This window comes from Tiliqua scincoides, chromosome 6 (assembly GCF_035046505.1).
Source record: "Tiliqua scincoides isolate rTilSci1 chromosome 6, rTilSci1.hap2, whole genome shotgun sequence".
Classification (NCBI taxonomy): Eukaryota; Metazoa; Chordata; class Lepidosauria; order Squamata; family Scincidae; genus Tiliqua; species Tiliqua scincoides.
In genome coordinates this window covers 44,798,833-44,823,613 of record NC_089826.1, presented here as the reverse complement: position 1 = coordinate 44,823,613, position 24,781 = coordinate 44,798,833, and the positions used below count along the sequence as shown (strand labels likewise).

Below are 24,781 nucleotides of genomic sequence, written 5' to 3'. Positions count from 1 at the left end.
CCCTACCAGCCCAAACAGCAGAAATGGTGCATCCAAAATCTCCTGCCTGCTCACCCCCAAATGACTCCAGACTCAGCAGCAGCCTCAGGGTCCTGCAAAGTGCCTGCACTGCCACTCAGGAGATCTAAGGCACTGAGCACATTCCCTCCAAGATTTTTCATGCCCTCCTCTCTGGTGTCCTGTGACTGTCAGCAGATCTCTATGATTGCCCCTAAGGTGAGTTACTGAGCCACAGCAGCCTGAGCTGATTGGAGGAGGTTGCCTGCAGGGAGGGTCTGAGCTCTCAAGGAACAGAAGCTAAACTGGAGGACATTCAACCACATTTACATGACAAGTCTGGAAAAAATGCGGGGGGGGGGGGAACTGCTGGCTGGGGGGGCCAAGCCCCCCTGCCCCCCCCAGCTATGGCCCTGTGCCACTCCTGTTTCATATGACCATTATGCTCCTTTTCATTTGAAACAGGAGCAACACAACAGATGGAGGCTATGCACTGCTGTGCAAATTGCATTTCCAATTCAGAATTTTCAATTGATTTCTGTCTCTTTTAACTATTTCACCAGTGGTGAGGTATTTGTTGAATTGTAGATACCAGACTATGGATCAGATACACTGAACAATAATCAATGTATCAGCAAAATATTAAATACAGCAGCAGCCTAGAGAAGTTTCCAACTAAAATTCACAGGACTCTATGAATTCACAGGGGATTAAATCAGGGGCAAAAAAACTCATTTCATATGTTGGGCCAGATATTCATGGTGCTTGCTGTTGGCTGGAAGTGACATCATTAAGCAGAAAATGACATCATTAAGCAGATGATGGCCAGAAGTAAGCACATTGTTCTCAAGTAAGAACTCATTAGCTGCAAATGACACAAGAGAGAATATGCAAATCTTGATATTCTCAAGATATGGGAGAGCCCAATTAATATGCTGAGAGAGCCCAGGTATCATATGGGCTGCACTTTCAGCAGTGCCACTTCTGTGGAGGCATGACTTTGCAGCTCAGCAGCTGAGGTGCTCTGTGAATTGATGCCTCAGCAAAAGAGGTACTGCTGAAAGGGTGGCCTGTGTGACAACTGGACTCTGCCAAGGCCTCAAGAGTGTCTTCCTCTCTCATCCCTCTTGGTCTGTGCCTTCCCCCATAGTGTTCCTTACCTTCTGAGGTCTCTTTCCATCTCTCCCTCCCAGCTTCTTGGCAGATGTAGTGCTGCTGAAAGGGCGGCTCTGGAAGAGCCCAATTATAACAGGAGCCAGATAATGAACTTCTGAGTGCTGCATCTGGCCCATGGGCCTTATGTTTGACACCACTACTCTAGATGTTGTATCAGAATGGTTATCCTAGATATGCAATTCCTTGTGTATAGGTACCTGCCCAATGAGATGCAATGATCTCTCCTACCATCTCTCCCAGCGAAATAACTGGTAAACTGCTGCTTCCCGTGTTGTGCTGATGCCGTATGGCGAAGTTGGAGTGTCCTCTCCAGTGCGCGAAGCCTGGGTAAAGTAAGGATGGAGGATAGACTGTTGGCCATGCAGCAAATCCCCCCTCTCTACGTCGCTGGAATGGTCCAATGGAAAGGCAGAAGCCAATACGATCGAGTGGCATCGCAGGAGTTGCCAGAGCGTGACTGTGTTCAGCCGCGAACTGCCTCAGGGGCTCCGGCTCTTGATTTTTCCTCCTGAAGCTTTTTCCACAACCAGATATAGCCACAAGGCAGTGGAGGTTTGAGGTCAGAGTTTCCTTCTCTTAGATGAGCTGCCTTCCCAGGCTGAAGGGTCCAATCTACCCTTTGGCTGTTTGGTCGCCTCTTGTGACTATAGTACAGCCAAACTGAGGGCCTGTTCTTATCTGCAGCCCCCAGGGGATGATGCAGGAATGGAGGGACAGAAAAGGAGATTGTGGGGGATGGAGGACTGCAGGGGGAGGCAGGAGAGAGGGGGTTGAGGGTACTGGAGGACTGCAGAGGGAGGGAGGGGGGTTGAGGGTAATGGAGGACTACAGAGCGAGGGAGGTTGTGGGTAGTGAAGGATTGCAGAGGGAGGGAGAGAGGTTGAGGGTAATGGAGGGTAAATGGAGGTTGAGGGTGAGAGCTTATGGCCTCTCCCAGTTTGAAGAGACACTTGCCCAAGGCAAAGAGGCAAAGAAGGAAGGCCCATAGCCAGGGAGACAGACCAGGGACAGACTGCACTTGCTCCCAGTGTGGAAGGGATTGTCACTCCTGAATTGGCCTTTTCAGCCACACTAGATGCTGTTCCAGAACCACCATTCAAAGCGCGATACCATAGTCTCCTGAGAGTGAAGGATGCCAATGATGTGTATAGGGTTACAGTAGTGTTGTTGTAGCTATGCGTTCTCCTTATCTTAGGTCATTTCCAATTAATTGCTGACATTCAGGGTATTTTGAACATTACACACACACACACACACACACACACACACACACACACACACACACACAGTGTTGTTTATAGTTGTGTATAGTAGTCATTATACTAGTATAAGTAGTGTCACTTATAGGAGACACAAATAATAAGAACCTCTAATTATTCAAGAACTCACTTTGTCTCTTCATATTTCCTGAAGCTGTTTGCTTCAGCCATCGGTGCAGGGCCAAACCTAGACCTCCTGGCACTTGAGATGGCACACTGAATGCCACCCTCTTATTTAGTAGCTTGGCACCCACTGCCTTCAATGCTCCTTCTCTTCCTCCATGGATTTCAAAAGGAAGAGGGGAATGGAATATTCATTTATTTACAACATTTTTACCCTGCCTTTCTCCCCAAGAGTACACAAGGCAAAAGTGCAAGTATAAAAATAGTAAAAATCATAATTAAAAAAGCAACTGTACTTTGTCCTAAAAGTTCATATACCATTAAAGCCAACAATCTTAAAACAACCATAAAACACAATTAAACAGAAGAGCGACACCTAAAAAGGACAAAGACTGTAAAAACCAGATGTTATTGAAAAGGTGAACCATTCAGAAGGCTTGCCTGAATAAAAATGTCTGGAGAAGGTCTCCAAGGAGGGAGCAGTTCATAAATTGGGGGGGGGGGTGGGTTATTCCATAGAGTTGGTGCCACTACTGAGAAGGACTTTTTTCTTGCCACCACCGCCACACCTTCCTAGGTGATGGCACGGAGAAAAGAGCCTTCTGCAATGACCTGAGAAGATGAACTGAATTGTATGGAAGTAGTCAGTCCCTCAAATGGTTGACAACCTTCAGTCTTGAAAGACTATGGTATAAGCCTACAGCACCCAGTATTCCCAGGCAGTCTCCCATCCAAGTACTAACCAGGCCTGACCCTGCTTAGCTTCCAAGATCAGATGAGATCAGGCAGGTACAGGGTAATACCCTGGCCCTTAGCCATAAAGGGCTTTAAAGGTCCAAACCAGAACCTTGAATTGGGCCTTGAAACGAATTGGCAACCAGTGCAGCTGCTGTAGAAGTGACCTGACAGAGTCAAACTGCCTACCTCCAGTGACTACACAGGCCACTGCATTCTGCACTAATTGCAGTTTCCAAACCATCTTCAAGGGCAGCCCTAAGTACAAGAGGAGATACAGGAAGAAGTGTGGAGAAGCGAGTTGTGTGCTAGGGAGGAGGCAACCATCTAGGTCACCACTTTCCTCCACCCTTCCTCTTCCACCCCATACCATTCTCCTCTTCCTTTTTGAATCCAGGAAGTGGGAAGAGGAGAAGCAATGGAGGCAGATGGGCCCCACCTCCAATATGTGAAGTGGCCTTGTCAGTTGGTCTCAGATGGGCCTTGCCCAACTACACCAACAATTTAGAGACCTGGGAGTTTTAAGAATTGTTGTTTTACAGTAACTGCTCACATAAAGGTCTAAAAAGGTTAGTCTTTGGTCCAAGGTGAGCTTAAGCAGTTGCTGCTAACAGGGAGCATTACTTATTTAAAATATTTGGGGTAGGCATAGAATGGCCATATATGCCGCTGTAGTTCCACTGAAGCCTTTTCTAGTTGTCTCTTGGGATCATCAGTGCAAAGGGTCTGTGACTATGAGAAGACCTCACAGAATCATATCTTGCAATGCTGTGCCAGGAGAAATGGATTCCTATGCCTTTCTTTTTGTTGTTACTGTTAAATTTTTAACAAGCTAGAACAATGCAAGGCCAACATCTGAAGTAACCATAGCCACAGAATAATTATGAAACCTATACATAATTCAGCATTTCTTAGAAAACATGCAGCTACCCTTTGAGAAAAGAGAACAACACAGTATTTGCAAGCCACTGTGAGGGGGGGGAATGGGGGGTATCCCAAACCAATATCCTTCAACTGATTTTCTCAAAGCACAAGGAAGTTCATTGATGGTTCAGTATTCACTAACACGAACATCTCTTTGGGGAATGGAATTCCTTCTGCTGTCTGTGCCAGGTAACTGTAGAATAGTTAATAATATTGACTCAGCTGACTTTAGGTGACCTGCAACGGAAAATATGTTTCACCATACTCTCTTGCTAACTGTTTAATTTATAGAGGATAGACAACCACACTTTCTAAGCTTGCATTCGGTTTATTGCAGTCCTCCTGTCCTCATTCTAAACAGAAATACTGTTCTTGTCCACTGTGAAAGACCCAATACCACAATATCAAGAAGGCGGGAGATAATTAGAACATGAACTCAGAAAACATTATTAAGAGAAACATAATTGAGGAAGTCTAAGTTATTACTTAAGGGCACAATCCTAACCGGTCTACTCAGAAGTAAGTCCTATTTTGTTCAATGGGGCTTACTCTCAGGAAAGTGTGGTTAGGATTGCAGCCTGATTTAGAATATCATGCTTGTGTCTTCTACTTCAGAAAGGCTGTTTTTTTTCCCCTCTATATGTTGTGGGGTTGGATTAACAAGCTCTTACTGAAATTGTATGTGGGGCAGCTGGTACATCTGGAGTAGTACACTTCTGTACCCTTATTTGTCAGGATGAGATTGGGCAGGTACCTTAGAAATAGGCAAGTTGGAGATGGATTATCTGGTAACCAAAGGCTGCTGGGCTTGAAGCCAACTAGAAGCCAGAAGTATGGAAAACCAAGTGGCTTTTCTCAGTGCACAGAAGGAAGGAAGTCAGCAGATCTATGAAACCCTCAGCAGCACCACTTCATTTAACTGCCCAGAGGATTATGAGCTGCTGTGGCAAGAGATGACATTTAACCTGTGCTGGACAGTGCTGCACTACCCCTTAGACCAGGGGTCGGCAACCTTAAACACTCAAAGTAAGTAAGTCAAATCAGTCAGAGTATCCAATTCAGAGTCAATAAGGCAAGTCAGTCTCCTCTCCAACCCACACCCCCCCCCTTCTTGCCTCAGGTGCTCCTTATACCCCTGAGGGCCCTATTGCCTTCAAGTGGCTGCAGCTGTGCAGCACACTCTGCTGGATGCCCAGGCCTTACCCTTAAAGGGGCCACTGCTGACACCACATCTACCTCCTCACCAGATCTTCCAGGATTCCAATACATGTGGCAGTTATGACATCTGCTTATCTTACATGGATACTAAAGAACTCCCCCCACCTTCCAGAGGCACCCTGCTGGAAGGAAAAAAGGACAGACTCCAGAGGTGGGGAAGAGAAGAAGCCAGAGCTGGGGGGGGGAAGGTGGGGGGGGCAGCCAAAGGCCAGCTTCTGCCCTGCCTGCCTGCCTGCCTGCCTGCCCTCCCTCCCTCAGGCTGCAACCCTCTCCACACTATCCTGGGAGTAAGCCCCATTGACTACAATGGGACTTCTGAGCAGACAAGTTGGTTGGAGCTCTCAGGTTGCAGTCCTCTCCACACTTGCCTGGGAGGAAGCCTCACTGACTACTTGTGAGTAGACCTGCATAGGAGGGGGCTGAGGCTGCAGCCCTCCACACCTTCCTGGGAGGAAGCCCCACTGACTATAGTGGGGCTTACTTGTGAGTAGACCTGCACAGGAGGGGGCTGAGGCTACAGCCCTCCACACCTTCCTGGGAGTAGCCCAGGGGCTACATCTGGGCTTGCTCTCGAACAGACCTGCACAGGCTGCCATCCCAGGCACCCTTTCCTGGGAGTAAGCTTCATCTGCTGTAATGGGGCTTACAACTGAGTAGACACTCATAAGAGCAGGCTCCAAGGCTGCCATCCCAGGCACCCTTTCCTGGGAGTAAGCTTCATTTGCTGTAATGGGGCTTACTACTGAGTAGACACACAGGATGTCTCCTCAGCTGTGGAAGAAAAGCCTCTCCTTGCACTGAGTGGGGACCTGCTCAGGGAAAGGTGGGCTGCAAAGGCTCGCAATGGCTGAGGAGGAGGGCGTCCTGCTGGAGAGTTGGAGAAGGGAAAAACAGGGAGCTTAAGCCTGCAGAGCGGGCAAAATTGAAAAGGGAAACCAATGTGGGGCAGGTGGGGGTGAAGGGAGAGGAGGGCAGTGAGCTCAGGGGGCAGAGGGAAGCAGCCTGCCCTCCCAACACAGGTGCCTCCTGTTACCCCCTTTGCAACTTTCACCAGGAGGAGCCGCAGCAGACAGCTCAAAGAGCCGTAGGTTGCTGCCCCCTGCCTTAGACTGAATTAACATTCCTAGGCCTAGCATTAGTGCTAGATGCTCAGATTGCTTCAAGAAGGTTTCAGGTTTGAGCACCAAAGTGCTAGAAATTACTATCTGTTTATGACAGATAGTGCAATCTTTGTGATTTAGATCAGTGGTGGTAGAACCTTTTGGCAAGTATTCTACAAGTAAAATCCAAATCATGAGATAGTGACTTCCTAGTGTGTGCAATAGTCCATGTGCAACCTCCTCTATGTGCTTTTGGGGTGGTTTTGTGTCTAGTTTCTTGAGCAGGGGAGCAGACAACAATGCCCTGATGAGAGAGGCAGGTAGGAGTTCTGACTTGATTCTTTGCAATAGGTTCATGGCTCCCTTGCTCCTGTCCAGGCATACCATAAGCTTCCATTTCACTTGTGATGTGAATTAAATTGTTTTCCATTTGGAAACTTGATCCTCAAAGATAAAGCTATTGGCCAGGATAGTGGCTTAGGCACATCATCACAAGTCTCTCACACTCTATTTGAAACCCAGTTCCATCTTAGAGAGCATCTTATGCCTGGATTCAGCAGCAATGCTGAATCCCCCTCCCAATTTTGGTTGAAGCACCCTCTTGTCCTGCCCTGCCCTCAAGTGGGATTCCATGAGGCCAGGCCAAGTCAGGTCCAGAGCACCAAAAAGAGCTCTAAGCAAGCACCTTGAATGCTCACTGAGTGAATCCAGAACTCAACTGAAGGGTTACATGTCCTGAGGCCTGGACTCCCTCCTCAGATTCTAATCCTGCTGACTGGAGAAAAAAAAAGTGTTTTAAAGGGTTGCTCTAGTTTGGAGGCTTGCATTCTTCCTTCTTTCCAGCAACCCCTTCCAGACACACTGCCAACACTGCTAGTAGGCAGTGTGAGGCCTAGGGGTTCCTAGGCCCCATCTCCATCCCATAGCAAGGCCAGCACTGGTCCAGCTGGCTCTTCAGGCTCCAAATCTGAGCTATGGCTTGGTACAGGGATCATAACACTCCTCTTCTAAGCCTGACTTAGGAGGAAAGCATCAACATCTTATCATTGTACAGAACTGAGTTAGGCATCTGTCTGAGTATGGTTACTCAAGGGCTTCTCAAACTGCCCTGTGCAACTCAAACCCACCTAAATCAATCAACGCGAAATGATCAGACTAATATAACACAATATACAAGGCTTTGTTCTCTGGATGCAAGTGCAATTGAGATTCCAGTGTGAAAAGTTATATGTAAACAACTCCTTCATTCTTTGAAAATTGGATACTGCATTTCTATACCTATACCACAACGGAAAACACCCCTTTGCTTCCCTGATCAGGACACTATATTTTGTCCAGAGCTTGAGAACGAAGATCACTGTGCGGCTTTGAGAGTTTGAGGGCCAAACTAGACATGACATGCAACTGTGCATCTCTTTCTCTTGCTAAGTCTTGTTAAATGAAAAAAAAACCCCTTGTGAGGCTGAGATCAGAAGCAGAATAACGTGTGAGAGTGGCAGCTTAACCTTTTCTATTCTTGCTCTTTGTCAGATTAAAATTATGCTCCCTGCAGGGGAAAAGATATGGAATCTATATCCTGCAATGTGGGAGAAAGCAGCTGGGGAGAGAGGTGATTTTGAGCAAACAAATGTAAGGGAGGGAAACTATTAAGCTATCCCTTTCTCACCTTTGCTTAATCTTGCAGCTGCCCGAGGCTGCTTTTCGTTTTAAAACACTGGAAGGGAAAAGAGGCATGCAGCTGCCTGTCACATCTCATTTGGCCCTCATTTACCTGACTGAGGGCCTGATCCTATCCAACTTTCCAACCATGTTTCAACTGCAGTGCAGCCGCTAGGCAAGGGAACAAATGTTCCCTTACCTTGTGGAGGCCTCCATAACTACCCTGCATGATGCAGCACAAACCCCATTGGTATGGGGACACCAGGGCTGGAAAGTTGGATAGGATTCGGCCCTGAGAGCCCAGTCCTGAGCTCACTTCACCAGCTCTCATGGTTTGAGGGCCAAACTAGACATGACATGCAACTGTGCATCTCTTTCTCTTGCTACATCTTGTTTAATGGGAAAAAACACTCTTGTGAGGCTGAGATCAGAAGCAGAATAATGTGTGAGAGCAACAGCTTAACCTTTTCAGCTTAACCTTTCAGCGCCAGTATGTGCTGAGCCAGTGCCAACCTTGTGCTGCCAGGAGCAAGGGATGAGCTGCAGGTGGCAGAAAGGTTAGTCAGGGAGGATGGCATTCTGGGGTAGGGGGGGAACAGGGTGGGATGGAACCGGACCAGTGGAGCTCTGCTCCACAGGATCCAGAACCCTATGTTGGGCCTCCTTGCTCGACATGGGACCTCTCAACTCTGTGCCTGCAAAATAGCTGGCAAAGACTTGAGTCGCCCCATTGCAGGGCTTAGGCCTTTTCCTGGGGGGCTTAGGCCTTTCCCTGGGGGGAAGATTTTGGATGCTGGCCGGTGTGCATAGGATGCAGTGGCAACCATTTTGGTACTGCTGCTCCTCTGGACACTAGGCAGCTCAGGATTGGTTTGATAGACTACTAATAACCAATGACTCCTTCCCCATTGCTGCAACATGTACTCCAATCCTGAGCAGCTGGAGGTTGGGTATCAAGAATTACTGGAAACTAAGCAACCAGACATGTAGGTGTTGAGCAGGTGTCTGATATTTACTCTCATGAAGAATATGTACTACGAAGCCACTCAGAACTGTAGATCAACTGCAACTCAATATTCTGGAATATTTGGATTAAGGCTGGTACTTGGAAAATATTCTGGTCAAGCTACGTAATGGGTGATTTCATGGTACAGAGTGAGAGGTTTGTCCTGTGCTTCGACAGAGTGGCACTATTTACACTCCAGCATCTGTTGATCACTGAAGGAAAGAAGACTTTGTGTTTGTCTCATAATCTTAATTAAAGCATTACAATGCTACACGGTTTAAAGGTAAGGGAAATTGGTGGGTGCACTGGGGATTTTTAATCCTTCTCCTTCTACCTGTGGTCCCCTGCAAGTGCCCACAATCACCTATAAGTCATTACCCTCTTCAGAGTTGGGTTGTTTTAAATGAGGCTGGGTTGAGAAAAAATGGTCTTTCCCATTGGGAAAATATGTGGACATAAGACAAGAGCCACTTCTTCGTACCTGTTGATCCTTTTCTGCAACTGATCTCTGACACCCCTTTCTATGTTATCTAAAGTTGTAAGCGTTGCATATATGCAACAGGGACCAAATGTGTACACCTGTGGGCCGGGCAAAATTAGGTTAATGAACATGGGGTTGGACCCACCTGTTTGCTGATTCATCTAGTTCTTTTCTCAGCATGGTCCAGAAGCTTGTGTAGTGTTGGAAGCCTCAACTGCCATCCAGATTTTGCCAGTGGTTCAGTTCTTTTTTTAGAATCAGCCCATGTTTTTACACACACCCAATTTAAGCCTCATCTAGGACCTGTGAAACCATGTTGTTGTGATGAGCTAGAACATCTGTTCTCAAGGTGTCATGAGAAAAGGGTCCTCAAGTGTATGACTTCATCATCACTGCTGAAGATTACAACTTGTTCACCAGAAAACCTTGCTGCCTATATATAAAAGACAGAAAAAGTGTGAAAAATGGTGTCAACAAACTGATAATGTTGGAGATGTGTGTAGCTGTGTCATAAGTGCGTGGGAGATGTGTGTATCACCCTTGTTGTGCTGAAACACATAGTACAGAATTGCCCAGTAGTGTCCTCATTTCAATATTAAGTGGGCTGCTTTGCCAGCTTTGTCACCTAAACTCTTTGAGAACTGCTGGCAGTACAGCTATAATGACTCATATGTATAGTAGTAGTAACTTTATTGTCATTGTGCTACAGCACAATGAAATTTATGCACCTTTGCGATACAAGCATAAATATATACTACAGTTCCAACAATCACACTCTACACACTCACCCACGCATTCTATACAACATGCATCATAATATAAAAACAGTATAACAGACCATAATGCCCAGGAGCATGGTAACAACTATATTGCCTTATTCAACGATTGGAAGTCTGAGAAAATATGAACAGTGGCTTCTGTTCTGATCTGTTCCCCAAGCGGATGCTCAATATGAGGAGAGGCTGGTCAGACTTCCAATATGTTGGGGAGCTCCCACTAAGCAATTATTCCAACAAGGGCCAATGGAAATCTTACAACTTCCAGGACTGAACTACCCCTCCCAGTGGCATATACATATATGTTTGTGTGTGTGCGTGCGTGTGTGTGTATATGACTCAACGGTCTCTGACACTCTTTCTCTCGATACTGAGCTAAACAAACATATCGGTAAAGCAGCTACCATGTTTTTCAGACTTACAAAGAGAGTATGGTTCAACAAGAAGCTGACGGAACATACCAAGATCCAGGTCTACAGAGCTTGCGTCTTGAGTACACTTCTGTACTGCAGTGAGTCCTGGACTCTTCGAACATGACAGGAGAGGAAGCTGAACGCTTTCCACATGTGCTGCCTCCAACGCATCCTCGGTATCACTTGGCAGGACAAAGTTCCAAACAATGTAGTCCTGAAACGAGCTGGGATCCCTAGCATGTATACACTACTAAAACAGAGACACCTCTGTTGGCTTGGTCATGTCATGAGAATAGACGATGGCCGGATCCCAAAGGATCTCCTCTATGGAGAACTCGTACAGGGAAAGCGCCCTACAGGTAGACCACAGCTGCAATACGAGGATATCTGCAAGAGGGATCTGAAGGCCTTAGGAATGGACCTCAACAGATGGGAAACCTTGGCTTCTGAGCATCCTGCTTGGAGGCAGGCTGTGCAGCATGGCCTCTCCCAGTTTGGAGAGACACTTGCCCAACAGACTGAGGCAAAGAAGGAAGGCCTGTAGCCAGGGAGACAGACCAGGGACAGACTGCACTTGCTCCCAGTGTGGAAGGGATTGTCACTCCTGAATTGGCCTTTTCAGCCACACTAGACGCTGTTCCAGAACCACCATACCATAGTCTTCCGAGACTGAAGGATATAAATATATACGCTGCTGACCCCTTTAAGACTGCCTCTCTGCTTGGAGAGTTCTTAAAAAGGTAACCCTGTGACCTAGAATCTTGCACTGCTCCACTGCAGTCTTGCTGGCTTGCTGCTGTTAGCAAGGGGCAGGCTCAGGGGAACACAAAGTTCTGAATGCTGATAAGGAGCTCTGGGTTTGCTGGTTCATGGGTCTCCTGTTCCATGGTCTCTGGCTCCTGTGTTTCTGCCTCATAGTTCTTCTAGTTGGTGTGCTTCAGGGTAGGGTTGAGGGGGAGAATGTCCAGAACTGGTTCTTCTGCTCCAGCTGGTTCCTCCTCAAGGTCAAACTCTGAGCTTATGGCAGGGATAATGATAGCTCCAAATGGGTGTTCTAACAACCAAGATAACATGGAAATTTAACACAAACATACACTGTCTGATGAGTTATAAAGTATTGTTTTGAATCTAGCTATCAGAGAGCCTATGTTCTGCAGAGGAGGGGAACCAGACAAGTACAAACACATCAGGTATATATACTTAGCCCTGGTCTCCACATGCAGCAGAATAAGTTGATAATGAGGAGGTGGACACTTAAATGGCAGAATGGACTCTGTCATTTCAGACTACCAGTGGGGGAACCATACTTTTAAACACTTCCCTATAGAAAAAAAGAAAAATAATTTCCTCCAAGTAGAAATCTAGTCTTGATCAGGAGCAAAATGGGATCGGTTTTCCTTCCTGATGAACCAGGTATTTGTAATTAGTATTTACATTGGGAAATTTAAAAACAACATTCTCATCAACAGTCTGAATAGTATAATCCACCCTACCATTGCTGTATGTACAGTATGCACAGCTTAGAAGCATATGGCAAAGAAACCTATTACAGTTTCTTATTGTAGCATTATCGCCAATGGCTCTCTTCTAAACCTTCCTTTCATTCCCTTTTACTTCCTTCCATTTATACCCCAGTGCCCTTTTTCCTTGCAGGCAGCAACCCTTGAGCATTTACCAAATATGTAAGGAAAAGATTATCTTCATGCCTTGAGGTGATTATTGTTTATATGTTCAAAAAATAAAACATTGAGTAACAAACACTTAATAAAACAGTTAATTAAAAAGGATACAGTGCCAGGGAGAGCCATATTATGTAGCTGTTCAATGTATTTATTTATCACATTCCCATCCTTCCTCCAAGTAGGTCATGTTAGCATACTTCAGATTATCCTATTTAGAAACTCTTGCCCTGGCAGTATGTAAATCTAATTTGCTTCAATTTAATGCAAAAATATAAATGTATTGATCTAAGGATGCCATCCCAATCCCCCTGAATAAAAGAAATTCAAAAAAGTCAGTGTTGTTTGCCAACTATTAACACTTCCTTAATTTTTGATGCATTTCCATCAACAGTTAGAATAGTTTGTGCCTATGTATTGCACTGGGGTATGTGTCTCCTATACACTGATGGGTAAGGTAGGGACAGGTTTTGGCTTTGAGAGCAAAATTCTGTTTTTGCTTTGTGATTACTTGGGGCTTACAGCCCTGTGAAAAAGAATATAGTCCACTATCTCGCTCCTTTGATGTGAAAGTATTATCAGTTACACAAGGGATGTTTATTTCTCTTTCACAAGGAATGCTGTGAATACAGAACTCTAATTTCCTTCCTTTCCTTACATTGTCCCCTTTTCACCTCAGCAAACAAAATGGGCTCAGACATTTCTTCACTTCTTGGCCTAGGAAATAAACTTCCCCTACACTGTAATTTTCCCAGCTGAATTGTTAATAGGCCAGGCAACAGTTTTGAGCAAACCTTTTTAGTATGTTAATTGAACAGTAACAAGTTCAGACATTGCCAGCAGTCTGTGAAATGAAGATAAAGTTTGTGTGTGAGAGCTTTTTAGACAATGCCAATATTAAACAGGCATCAGCATAAATACATCTGGCAAAATTAGCATTGGATTGGATAGGTTGCTAAGTTTATGATGTTTCTAAATGAACATATTTTCGTGTCATGGATAAAATATTGAAATCTTGTTTGGTATGAAGTCAATCTATTTCAAATGGCTTTCAGCAATGGACTCTTCTGTTGACTTTTGTTACAAATAGCTGCAATGTTTGTTTGCACAGAATAAAGCCATTCCTGCAGTACCAAATATGTTGGTTTGTGTGTCTGTAGGTAGCCAAATGACTATGAGCACAATCCTATGCCTGTCTATTTTTGAAGTAAGTCCCATTGTAGTCAGTGAATTTTACTCTGAGGAAAGTGTGGATAGGAATGCAGCCTATATCTACAGTTAATCCAAATATACTTATATAGTTGGGAGTAAGTCCAATGGAACTCAGTAGGATTTCAGAAAAATCTAACATGTGGATGGATTACCTTAAAACAGGAGGAAATTATAATCCAGCAAACACATTTGCTATTTATAGCCTGATTTTTCATGTGTGATGTCAAAGTTTTTAAACCATTCACACATAAGTTTAGCAGACTTTTTTCATTCATCAAACCTGGTCTATGTAAAATCCTTATTTAGAAAAGGGCACTGATTGAATTTGGTGAGAAGAAATGTGTTAAGACTTGTGGTTAGACTTCTAACAGTTGATCTTAAATGAGAGGACATTTTGCATACTGATTTCTTAGAAGAACTTAACAGAGCACCTGAAAAATACTGAAGGGTCTTTCTGTCACCCAAAAATACCAACTTAATGATCTGAAACACAGTTGTGGTTTTTCCTGGAATCATCTGGCATGTCTTCAAGGTGGTAGATGAAAAGCCAGATATTAGTTTGTTCAGAAGCTTAATGAGGGCAGCATGCCAGGCCACTGCAGCTTCTTTTTGCCTCTGTGCCTGGTGCCTAGCACAGTAAAGCATATTCAGGCACTTTACACTACTGCTAGGGGAGGAGAAGTTGCAGACATGTGACTTAGGCCAGTAGCTGCAATTGCCAGTAGATTCTTTGCGCAATAATAATCCCCTTAATTCACAAAGGAATCAACGTTTGTCACCTACTGTACCACTTTGCACAGTCCACCAATTGCAAGTACCACCAGAAGTAAGCTGCGATGACATAATCACCAGTTACTTCTGCATTGGGCAGGAGATGTCTGAGAATTTGGAATTTCAACAGTAGTTTCCTTAAAGGTCCCCAACTGCTTTTTAATTTGCCCCATATTTTACCACTCTTTTCCAACAGGAGTGATTATTTACCACTTTATATCATCTCCAAGACTTTTTTTTTCTTTGTGCAATTTGTGTGTTGAACACTTGGTTCCTGAAGTGGGGCAGGGCTTTGAATTCAGAGCCTAGGAGAAGACACAGGAATATGTTATGACACAGTTGAATGTCAAGGCTCAGCTTTGCACATGATTAGCAGTCATAACAAAGAAGAGGCATACTTTGTAGAGCCTTTTGCTCTTACCACTGCATGCACAAACAGACTGCATTTCAATATGACGCCCCGAGCAAAAAGAACTCACTTATCTGGCATGACACATGCTCAGTCTCTCATTTGAATTGGGTCACTTCTCCATTGTGCGCACACACACTGTAAGCATGGATCTATAGCCCAGATGGATCTTGTGCTGACAAGTTAACATTGCTCACATAGTGGCTGAATGCCCAACTTAAGTGAGATGCTGGGTTCTTCCTGTCTACTCTATCATGAGTTTGAAAGTGGGGAATGTTTGGGACTGGGGGACAAGCCTGCCAGATTAGGTGAAACTTCCAAAGTCTCTTTCCTCAGTTGCTACCTGCCTAACTTCTGATGGTAGCCAGACCCCGGAAAAGAATATCTGATTATGATCCTTGTCTAGTTTTAACATAAATGCACCATACTAATTCTATACCTGTAATCCCTAAAATGTTGGTGATGGATACTTAAATGGCAAACCGTTCAGGCAATCAGTTTCATTAGATGTCCCCAGCTCAAGCCTTTCAGGCTGACCCCCATTTTGATCAATTTATCTCCTCTAGATCCTATTTATATTACAGAATTATTGTGAAGACAAAATGAGATCACACTATACCAGAGACAACTCAGCAGGGTCAAAGTTAGATGGAACCCCCAGTGTATATGTGAACTTGGGATTGTTTGCCCCAATGTGCATCACTTTACGTACTTATTGACAGTAAACTTCTTTTGGCATTTGGTAGCCCATTCACTCAGTTGGAGAGATCCTTTCGAAGTTCTTCATCATCTGCTGTGTGAATTACCTCACTGCATTTGAATCTAATGTTTCAAAATTTAATGAAACAATGTAACACTTCCTAATGTTTTGAGCACTTCCTAATGTTTTGAGCACAACGAGACAACAGAACACCCTGGTAAACTGCCAGTCATCCGGCTTGCAGCACTTCCTGTTGAAGTGCCCTCTTCCTTCACAGCTACCAAAGGGCAGCTTAACAGCCATCTTGCTCTGAAAGAAGATGATAGAAGGCAGAACACCCTGTCAGATAACTTGACTGATGAGAGCGGCATGAAAAGAACACATATCTGAGCTGCCAATTAGCCTGTGAGAAGTATGGAAGGCAGCTACTGCAAACAGTTTTTGAACCCCAGTGATATCTGCAGTGTTAGGGTGCAATCCAATACACATTTACTTGGAAGTAAGCCCCATTTAACTCAATAGAACTTAGAGTAGACAGGCATAGGATTGTGCTGCATGTTTTTCATTTTAATACTAGTACACACATGTACGGGTTATGTGGTACTGTACTACACTTCCTCCATGCAATTCAATCTGTTGTGACCATGGATCAGGGTGACCTGATGTCATAGCCACAAGAGAACAAGGTACCCCAAAATGTAGGACATCCAAGAAAAATGTAGGACATAATAAAAAAACCTAATGACATTTGTATATTGATGTGGTTAATTTAAACCACATTTGAATAGAATTATCCATTCAGTTGTGTCCGACACCTAGCGATTCCATGAGCCAGCTCTCTCCATGATTTCCATTCCTGTGCAGCTTCTTTCAATTGCTTTATGTTTTGGCCAGTGTCTGCTTTGATTACATCCAGCCAATGCTGGTAAAGACTACATTACTTATTAAATTTAAAACTGTATTACATAATTTATTAATTACAAGAAGACTATGTGCTGCCTGCAAGGCCCGCTCACAAGGAAAAGGAGGACATTTAAGTTCTTTTCCAGGACATGAAGCTAAAAAAGAGGGCATGTCCTGGAAAAAGAGGACGTCTGGTCGCGCTGCTGTGGGTGAGCCCAGCAGTCAAATGATGTGAAAGAAGAGAGGGGATTGTGAAAGAAGAGACAGTGAAAGAAGAGTGAAAGAAGAGAAAGGATTTTGCCCCACATTGGAACATACTGTAGCTTTAACTGAGGCATTCACAATGAGAAACTCCTTCAGTAGAGGAGGAAGGGAGTAACCACCAGTTACTTCTCCCGCAATGGCTAATTAGAGGTAGGAGTCAACTTCTTTAACAAAATGGGATGCCAAAATGTGAAGTGGGCAAGGGCGTGATTACATTTTTAAAGCCCAATCCTATGTCTGCCTACTCTGAAGTCAGTTCCATTATAGGAGATAAGGCTTACTCCCGGTAAGTGTGGATAGGATTGCAGCCTGAGAGCCCAATGCTGTGCTTGTCTGCTCAGAAGTAAGTCCCATTAGAGTCAATGGGGCTTACTCCCAGGTACGTGTGGATAGGATGGCAGCCTTAGAGCCCAATCCTATGCCTGTCTACTCAGAAGTAAGTCCCATTAGAATCAATGGGGCTTACTCCCAGGTCCCTGTGGATAAGATCGCAACCTTAGAGCCCAATCCTATGCATGTCTACTCAGAAGTAAGTCCCATTACAGGCAATGGGGCTTACTCCCAGGTACGTGTGGATAGGAGTGCAGCCTGAGAGCCCAATCCTAAGCACACTTACCTGGGAGTAAGCCCCATTGACTCTGGTGGGACTTACTTCTGAGGAGACAAGCCTAATGTGCTCTTTTCCAGGTGCATCCAAGGCACTCACTGCATGGCCTGAGGATGAGCAGCTGCTGGGAACTCCTGGCCCGCAGGCGCCGAAAGCGACGGCCTTGGGGCTGTTCCAGCAGGCAGCGGTCTCTGCCCTCCTCCCACCTTCCCAAGGCAACTTCTATGCGCACCAGCCAGGCTTGGAAAGAGTTAAACTCCCCACGTGTCCCCCTCCCCGTTCCCAGCTTGGGAGCGGAATGGCCGAATGCGCCTACGCGCATCTAGGTGAAGGGGCGTGGCCTCGCTTGCCATGCATTCACCCCCGCGCCCTGGATCACCACACCGTTCCGCGGAAGCCACGCCTTCTTCGTGATGTCATCGCCGTGCGTCGGAAGCAGGGCGGTGGAAGGGGGTGCTGTTGCCTGGCGACGGCTAGTGTCATCGTGCCGCGCCGCCCACCTGAGGCCGTCCCTTCTGTCCCTCCTCCCTCCCACCGCTGGCTGTGCGCGAGGGACAGAAACAAGCGCCGCTGAGCGGGCGGACCGTCCCGTGGCTGCGGCTCGGAGGAGAAGCGGCTCGCCCCGAGCCCGCCGGCCCTCCCCCGCCCGCTGAGCCCCGGTCCCCGCGCCGAGACCCACATGCCTGGGACTGGGGCGGGAGCGGCGCTGAGCCTGGCCGCCCAGCTGCGCTTCCGCGCCGCCGCCTCTGCCCGGCCGGGGCCCTAGCAGCGCCTCGGAGGGTGTATGAGAACCGGAGCCGGGCCGGGCCACTCGCCGCCTCCCCCTTCCAGGCCGGGGGTGGTGGCCCCGGCGCCGGCCCCGGGGGGAAGCGGCGGGCAGCGCTCCAGGGGAGGCGGCCAAGCCGCTGAGCTCCCCGGAGCCGGGAGAAGACCAGAGCGCGGCGGTGACCCGGGGACCCTCGGCAGACTCTCTCCTCCGCTCGCCGACCCCGGACGCCCAGCACGGGGGGCTCCGGCCACGCTGTCCTCGTGGGACCGCCGCAGGAAGCCCGGCTGGGCGCCGCAGCTGCTCTTCCTCCCAAGGTGAGTCGCACGGGTGGGGCGTGTGGGGGAAGAGAGGCTCGTCGCCGGGCTGGGCAGTGCTGCACGTGGGCTCCGCACCTTCCCCTCCTCTCGTTCAGGGGCTTGGGGGGGTGGGGAGCACCAGGTAGTCGGTGCGGTCTCCCGAGCGGCTCTTGGTGGGTGTGGGGGATCCAAGGGGGTCCATGGGTGGGGAGCAGCTCAAGCACGCCCGGGTCTACCCAGCAGGTAGGTCTCGGTGGGAGCCCAGCTTTACCCACCCAGCACACCTCAGCCATGGAGGCCACAAGTTCAACTGGAAGCCCTGGTCTACCCGCCCAGCAAACCTCAGCCACGGAGGCAAAAGTTCAGCCGGGAGCCCAGGTCTACCCGCCTGGTTGACCCGGGCTCTGCCTTTAAGGTAGTATGGCCCCCCCCCCTCCAAGTCCAAGCACTGGGTCCACCCCGTGTGAAGGGCAGCCTCTTTTCATATGCGCCTCACGTTGCCCGGCGCTCTGCACGGTCTGCTGCGCTAAGTGACCCTCCCTCTCAGCCGCGGCCGGGAAATCTCTCTCCCAGGGTTAGGCGGAAGCGCTGGGTGCATCTTCAAGGGGCTTTAAATGGCTTTGTTGGGTGGCTTAATGAGATTTGAGGGCTCCAGAGAGAGCCTATCAAGAAACGACTCTGCATTTGTCTAGAGAGTTTCTCTCCACTCTCCTTAAACTTTCACTACCCCCCTTTTTTCCTGCCAAGAGACAGTAGATCAGTTCAATTCAGATCATAAGACCTTTATTGGCATAGATGAAAAAAATGAAGGAAAACAATAAAGTCTTAATCATAAATTATTCCTCTATGCGCCTCGAAATAGCAGAAAATCCAGAATTCCACCCCGCCGGTACCTCAGTTAGCAGCTTTATCGAGGGACTTGTCTTCTAGTGTAGAAAGGACCGGAGCTTAATTGAATACTCTCAACTCTGCATCTTCTTCGATGGTGGGGCCAGATGTTTCTTATGAGTGTCATGGGCAGTAAAAAAAACTATGTGTTCTGGGGTCTCTGCACAATTCCTGTTCCAGGAGCATCTTCTGTCTGAGTGAGGACCACCACTAAACCTGCCCACCAGCAGAGCTCAGGGGCAAGAGACAGTAGCTTAGTTTCTTAAAGCAACCTGAGGCTGACTGTTGTGTGACTTGGAAACTGAAATTAGGAGAGAGATATCCTTAGTGAGGGTGAATCTTTTGGGCACAGAGCAGTGATTTTCAATCTTTTTTGTCTCATGGCACACTGACAAGGTACTAAAATTGTCAAGGCACAGCATCAGTTTTTGGACAATTGACAAGGCACACCTTGCTGTTGGTGGGGGGCTCATATCCCCAATGGTCCTATTAATAAATGACCCTCCACCAAACTCCTGAGGCACACCAGTGTGCCATGGCACAGTGGTTGAAAATGACTGACTCAGAGTGTCAAAAATTCAGAAAATTGCGTAACTTGATTCTGCTAGCATGTCTCTTCCCCCCTAATAAAAGAGAAAACTATTAACATATTTGTTTTAAGAAGCACAGTCCTATTGTATCTGCTGCTTTGTATTGTATAAAGAAACAAAATAATTACAGAAGTGAAATATGAATAAAACAAACTCAGCTGATGTCCGGTGTTGGTGAACACAGGCATGCCATCCAAAATGTTGTGGTGTATCACCTTTGACATGCATGCCATAGGTTTACCATCACTAACTGAGAACCTAGAATGGACTAGGATAGGATTCATTTGGCCACAGCATATTTAGGTGGAGGATCTAGGACTTGAAGAGACCTTATATTTGAATAGGCTGTGCACGCTGCACTTGTAACATGCGACTACAGCAACATCTTATACAATATATATGAGAACTTATGTTGTCTCTGATGTAGGTTAATGTTAAGATGATCAGTCTGCTTTGGTTTCCCTAAGCTACTTTTTTCTTAAATCTGACTTGGCTCATATTTTGAGAATCATTTGTAAATATTCAGTCTTGCAATCTAACCCTCAGAGTACTTGATATGCATAACTTGCATTTCTGTGTTTTATGTTTTCTTTTTCAATAGAAGGAGTGGTTCCAGAGGACTGCTCTGTCAGGGTAAACTTGTGTATGTGAACTCATTCATAGTGAGCTGTAGATATGTTCACTGGCGCTGCATTTGTGCTTGGCTGTCTACAGTCTTTTCTGCTAGACCAAGTGAAGCTGAACTGAGAAATACGTTCAGCCTGCAATCATATGTGCACTTCCTTGGGAGTAAGCCTTATGGATTATATACTTCTGAGTAGACATGTATAGCCTTGTGGTGTCAGTCTCAATGAACTTGGGGGCCCGACTTCAAACATGGATTGGTTTGTGTTGAGATAAGTGGTAAACATTAGAAGGAAATTCCATTGACATAAGCAGTTCTTGCTTCCATGTATGGCCCCCCCCCCCCCGTATCTGTGGATTATCTGCAGATTGGGTCTGCAGGACCCCCTGTGTGCTCCCCCTCTGGAGCGGAGCTCCTTTTGCCTCCAGAGGGTCTTCTGAGCCCGGTGGAGACAGTGCATGTCTGTCTGCAGCCTCTGCTGAACTCAGACTGATTCTTGGAGTAAAAAGCACATGATTTTTGGTTTTTACAAAAAAACAGAAGTGATGTTTTTAAATACCTTATAAGGCATTGGGAGGACCGAGGAAGCCCGACACCAGGAGGCTTCCCCAGGCCTCTGGGAAAACCTAATGCCTTATGTGTCACATGTTTTGACTCCAAGAGAGCAGCAAAGGCCACAGTCAGAAGTGTGCTGCCTCTGCTGGACTCGAAGACCCACCTGAGGCTTCCCTCGGTTCCATAGGGTTGGAGGACATTTGTCTGTATCTGCAGTTTCACTTAAACCTGGCGGGGGCGTTCCACAGAACCCCCATGAATATGGGGGCATGCCTGTAGTTGGCTTTTAAGGTTGAAGTGATACACTGGAGAATGTTTGAAAGTTTGTTTCTCCAAAGTAGTGTTGTTCTTCATCTGGGTTTTTTCTATTTTTGATATGGTATATCTGGCATTTTCTCTTTTGCTCTATCCCTATTAACTTCATATTGCTATGCTCTTTGCCGTGTCCTTTTCCTGTACAGTGTACCCATTTTATTTCAGTAGTGGGCAGTGTCACTTTTGAATATTTTCTGCTGCAACATCAGAGCTAAATTTCCGCAGGATTACTTGTGTATTGCATGTTGTTTTAAGGTACGAACTGTCCTGTTCAAAGTCTTTATTTGTAAACCTAGTTTTAATTAGACTTCTCCTTCTCCTTGAGGATCTGTAGTGGTTGGTACAGAGTTTCAGACATACTAATGCTATGCTTTAGTATATTTATACTACCTGGGGATAGCATTTTCTGTTCAAGCTCAACTTCTTGTTTGTAAACTGACAGTCAATCTCTCCATTCCATTCTATTCATTTTGTGTTATGACAGTACTTCTACCTATGTGCACAACTTCAATCTTAGACTGTGGTTTTAAAAACACTTGAGAGTGAAAGGTATCTCAAGCAGTTCTGGACAATACAGGAGCAACCCTCCCCCTGCTACCTCTGTGGTATTACAGAAAAGTGATCTTACAAAACATTTCCTCATGGAACTGGATAAATGGCAACATGACAGTGAAGCATATTCATTTCTGATAAATGCACTCCATTAAAAAAACATTTTAAATACAGAATTGTGGTGTTTTTAAGATAATGTGAAAGGCTCAGTGAAAACAACTGCTCAACTTTCTGCATCAATAAAAAGATTATTAGTATGTACTTATAACTTAAAATTGTTGTCATATTGGTACCACAGAATAAGAGACTTGTTGGAGGTAGAGTGATGGCTCACATTACCCATTGGATTCTGAACTTCAAGAATACTGGGGTTCCTTCTTCAGAAGACGGATGGGGGCAAATTGCTCTGAAAGGTTGTCCATCACTGTAGTCTTTGTCACACTCTCATCTTGCTGTTACCCTGCATGATTTCTAATCTAGGCAGTGTTCTGTGCAGTGACTATGCATCCTAATGCCTCCAAAATCAGCACTATTCCACGGTTCCACGGTAGGCAAATCAATATGGACAAGTTTTTTTAACACCAGAAAACTGCTACTGTAAATGATGTTAGAAGGGAGTAGCCCCCACTAAAATCAGTGGACCTTCTGATTTTAATCTGATTAAATCATCCACATTTAATCTGTTGTTCTCTTGGATCTACTTTCAAAAGAAAAACTGTGAATCAGTTTTAATGCCTTGGTTTGAAATGGATTTCATAGGTTGCAAACCAGTACAGAGTTAAGTGACTTATGATTTCAGTGGGCTTGAGCATGCCTAACTCTGGATTGTGGCCACAGGCTTGTCAAGCGCAAACAAGATTGGATTGAGTAGAGAGTTTCCTGTGCAATTGATGGTGTATACCTTGGTGATATGCATTGTTCTGTTTTAGAAGTCCTCAACACTTTCTGATGAGACTGTTTTCCTGAAATGAACTTAAAATAGATGCTTTCTACATCTAACGGCTTACTAGACGTGTTTGCAGTCAGTTGTCTTTCTTTATGATGGCTCTATTTCTTTTTCCCCACATCTTGGGTTTTATTAGAGTATGCTTATAGAGCAATGAAATAAGTGACATGTACACTTTTAGAGTTTCTGAAAAACTCTTCTAATATGTTTTACATGGTGATGTGATACCTATCTAACTAGATGGACTACTTGTCTAGCTTGGTATTACTGTTCTTCAGTTAACTATTTTTTCCATTCACAGGTCATGTTGTTGAAGTCAGGTAAAAATAAGAAGCAGGCTTTTTTCCTCAGACTTCCTCACATTTTTATATTAAATGTAGTGCGAGTGTGTAGGTTGCTATATATGTATGCCCAATAATGCATATTCTGTACCACTTAGCATGTGTGCATGCTATTTGGATACTGTATCAAGTGCTTAGAGGCCTCTTGTGATGCAGACAGAATCCAGTGCCCACTGTTGTTTTATAATTTCTTATGTGTGTGAATAGGTTCTAGTTTCTGCATTTGTTGTTTCTAATAGCTTTCGATGGGTTTAACAGCTTCCATCTATTCTCATAACAATTTAGCACAATATGGTAGTACCTGTCTTGCACTTTGCCACTTAAGAAGTATTCCAATTATTTTTATCCACGTGTTTCAATTTGCTCACCTCAGGTTCTGAGTCAAGTTTCAAAATTTGGTTTTATGGATGGCAAGACAAATTGGATTTATAGGTCACTTTTCTCTTTTCCAGAAGAGGAAAAACAGAGCTGTTCCAGCGTTTGCTGGAGGAAAAAAACACAGATTTTATGGCTTTCAAATAATAATAAAAATAATAATAAAACTTTATTTTTATCCCGCCCTTCTCCCTAACGGGACCCAAGTAAAGTTGGAAGCTTGCCAAAAACAGCATACACAGTGTGATGAAGTACATTTGAAAGGAAAAGTTGACTGTATGAAAGGGTAGAAAGCAGGTCCAGAAACTAGTTTTCAGAATGAAACTGAGAGCATGATCCTAAAGTCCTCTTTGGCCTGCACAGTGACTGCTGCGCCAACCCAGAGTGTTACAAACATGCCATAAGGCACACCTGCGGTGACTCAAGTGTTAGCAGTGCTGGTCAGGAGGCCTGTAGTGCTCCACTGAGGCTGCATGACAAGCCAGGGCTGCTAATGGAGGTAGAATTTCAACCAATCGCAAGGGGGGGAAGGGAGTGTTTCTTGATGAGTAAGGGCAAAACGGGTGGATTGGGCCTGGGAGGGGGGTGAGAGCAGCTGAGCTTTGCTCTGCCTTATCCTCCTCCTGGGCCAGCCAGCATTATACTGGGCCTCTGCCAGCTGTATAGCTGGTTGAGATCTGAGTAACCCCATTGGGCAGGCTGGGGCATTTCTTGGCATAAGGGGAAAAATATCCACTTATCCTGATGAGACCTTCAAGCACTTCCTAACCTGTACTAGATACAGTGCAGGTCATGCGACCTAGCTGTGCCAGAGCAGATTAGAATTGGACTGTAAATCTAAAAACGTTGCCTTGATATATCTATTGAATAAATTATTCTCTCTCTCTCTCTCTCTCCATTTATTTATTTATTTATTTACTTACTTATTTACTTATTATACAATGCATGTATAGAGTATGCGTGTATATATTATACTATATGTTTTTAAATATTATATGTTTTAAAAAAGACTGTGTGTTGTTGTTGTTGTTGTTGTTGTGTTGCTTCCTTTCTCCAAAAAACTCAGAGTGGTATTCTAGACATCAGTCTTAAATGCACTTACTGTATATGGGAGTAA

General features: G+C 45.5%; 1 protein-coding gene and 1 pseudogene across 2 annotated transcripts in view; one reads left to right on the top strand and one right to left on the bottom strand.

Moving 5' to 3' along the window:
- Nucleotides 1-3,249: 3,249 nt before the first annotated feature.
- On the bottom strand, nt 3,250-3,371 carry LOC136656624 (5S ribosomal RNA; annotated as a pseudogene).
- Nucleotides 3,372-17,950: 14,579 nt separating this feature from the next.
- Nucleotides 17,951-24,781, top strand: part of FBXW7 (F-box and WD repeat domain containing 7) — a 164,063-nt gene continuing 157,232 nt past the window's right edge. For both annotated transcript variants that reach the window (XM_066632092.1, XM_066632091.1), the window contains exon 1: nt 17,951-18,495. The gene's annotated coding sequence lies outside the window, so the exon portion shown is untranslated. The remainder of the gene's footprint in view (nt 18,496-24,781) is intronic.